Source organism: Suricata suricatta, chromosome 2 (genome assembly GCF_006229205.1).
Source record: "Suricata suricatta isolate VVHF042 chromosome 2, meerkat_22Aug2017_6uvM2_HiC, whole genome shotgun sequence".
NCBI classification, from domain to species: Eukaryota; Metazoa; Chordata; class Mammalia; order Carnivora; family Herpestidae; genus Suricata; species Suricata suricatta.
Genome location: NC_043701.1, coordinates 182,067,425 through 182,070,177, shown reverse-complemented (window position 1 = coordinate 182,070,177; position 2,753 = coordinate 182,067,425). Strand labels below are relative to the sequence as shown.

Below are 2,753 nucleotides of genomic sequence, written 5' to 3'. Positions count from 1 at the left end.
AAAAAAAAGAAGTTATATAAGCACAAACATGCTAAAATTTTGTTTTAAAATATTTGTTTAGAAGTTCCCCCCCCCCACCGCCAAATATGTTCAAGTCTAATGAGCCAGTACTTTAGTTAACACCTACCTTTTGCAAAGCATGGATCTGATCCACTCTTCTCTTGAGTCAGACTTTTTCAAGCTCCTTCCAGGTTCCTGAATGAAACAAACGACTTCTGAGGCCGTTGACAGCCTATGAGACGAATATCTCATTTTCTCTTTAATACCTCAAGTTTTCCTTTGTAAAATCATCCTTTTGTAAGAACAGGGAAGGAGGTGGAGATGCAGAGTTATTTTAACTCCGGTTTGTATTCACACTGACATTATGAGCATTTGATTTTGCAAAGTTTGGAGAGACTTTGCTCTACAAATTTCCCCTGAAGGTGCAGAGCTATAAATCCCAGAGAAGTGTGACATATATGGGAACCGCTCACACATACTTCATTTGTGCCCTGTGAGTAGCACCATGGACAGTGAGTAAAGAGCATGTGTCTAACGATGCGGTAAGCATTTCAAACAGCCTTCAGAATGAATTTGTCACACACAGATAGGACACTAGATGCATCATCTAACTAATAAGACCAAGAGTGAAATGTCATTTGCTTCAAAATAACCTACACACTCAGTTTGCCTGCCTTTATAAAATCATAAGTGTTAAAATAAAAACCTTTGCTAACATTTTTTTCTGAAAACAAGTTGGGAATCTTGGAAATCAAAGCAAAATCTTTTTATTTTATTCAATCATTTAAAAATAAGAAAGCACACCTTATAATTATATCTGCAGAATCAAGAAAGCACCAGTTCACAGAAACACAGTCAATGCAAGAACACCTCTAAGCTTGAGCTTTCCCCATAAGCAAATAGTTCTGGAAATGTCTTCTTTTAATTGACTGCTTAGCCAGGTCTTTTTTTCTGACCACATGTTTTCCAAGGTTTAGGAGCCAGGTTTTGCCTTGGGCTATTTAGGACCAGCTTAGCCGCCCAGTGAAAACTTAGTTTTGTTTCCTGTTGGTATCTGTCTATCCTTCTATCCACCCATCACCCACCTACCCATCTTATCAATCCATTCATTGATTTGTCCAGTTTATTTATCAGAAATTAGTTGAGTGGCTTCTGCATGTGTGATTTCTCTATGCCAGGAACATCCTAGGTCTAGAGATTCAGGGATGAAACGGATTTAGTCCTATAGTCATAGACCTTACTCTGGCTTCTTAAGACTAACAAAGTTACTTCTCCCCAAGAAGAATTAGATAAATACATCTAGTGAATGTGATATATGTAATTCAGAATCTCTTCTGATCTTGGATTTGGAAGGGGCTATCTACGCTTCACAATAACTAGACCCCCACCATCCTCTTGGCCTTAATTAGCAGCAATGGTAGCAATAGGAAGCGATTTCTTCTAGTCTTAATCCCTAAACCTCACTTGCTTCTGTGCCCACTGGCTATGTTGTCTTGACCAATTGTGCCTGGTTTAAGAACCTGTCATTTCAGGGATGCCTGGGTGGCTCACTCAGGTAAGTGTCTGACTTCAGCTCAGGTCATGATATCACAGTCCATTGGTTCAAGCCTGCGTCAGGCTCTGTGCTGATGGCTCAGAGCCTGGAGCCTGCTTCAGATTCTGTGTCTCCTTCTCCCTCTGAACCTCCCTTACACCTCTCTCTCTCTCTCTCTCTCTCTCTCAAAAATAAACAAGTATAAAACATTTTTTTGAAGAATCTGTCCTTTCAATATTGGAATGAACAATATCAATTCTGGCACTTTCCTTGCCACTGAATTTCTCTGACATTCCAATGACTTACTCTGGGGAATTGAATTCGGCAAAGGGAAGAAAGTATTAGTATTTATCTTCAAAATTCAATGGAACTTTCCAGTCTAGAAGTAACCAAATCAAACAATTCAACTAATTAAAAGAAAACCTTTACTCTCAAAAAGTTAGCTCATCAGAGTTTAGTAAAATCTGAAAAACTAAGTCAATGTGAAGAAAACTTATCCCATGCATTTAGTAACTTAACTAGTTTCCAGGCATTTTCTGGCATTCTACCAATTAATATTTCCTTAAATAGTCAGTGTAGTTGCCCAGTTGACCACATCCTCACTAGCGCTTGATATTATTAATTATTTTATTAATGTTATCATTACTATTTTGTACCTTGACCAATCAGACTGGAAAAGAAATACATGCTCATTAATGTTTTATATACATTTCTTCTGATCGCTTCTCGGCCTTTTGGCTAAGATCAAGTGTAGTATACATTTCTTCTAATTATAAGTGTACATTTTTTTGGTTTATTACTCATTTATATTTTTCTATCAACTAATTGCCTGTTAGAATTCTTTTTTTATTTTTGGGGCACCTGAGTGGCTCAGTCAGTTAAGTGTCCGGCTTTGGCTCAGATCATGATCTCATGGTTCGTGGGTTTGAGCCCCGCATCGGACTCTGTGCTGACAGCTCAGAGCCTGGAGCCTGCTTTGGATTCTGTGTCTCCCTCTCTATCTGACCCTCCCTTGCTCGTGCTCTCTTCTCTCTCTCTCAAAAATAAATTAAAACAAAAACAAACAAAAAATAAACCTTTAAAAAAAGAATTATTTTCCTATTTTTATTTTAGGTTCTTTGGTTTTTTTTTCAATGTTCAGGGTTTTTTGTTGTTTTTGTCATGCATTTTCAATTTAAAAATTTTCCCCCACCTGAATTCCTATTCTTCCCTCTCTCCC

At 37.8% G+C, this 2,753-nt stretch overlaps 1 pseudogene; it reads left to right on the top strand.

The window, feature by feature from the left end:
* The first annotated feature begins 2,252 nt into the window (after positions 1 to 2,252).
* Positions 2,253 to 2,339, top strand: LOC115286060 (annotated as a pseudogene).
* The last annotated feature ends 414 nt before the right edge of the window (positions 2,340 to 2,753 follow it).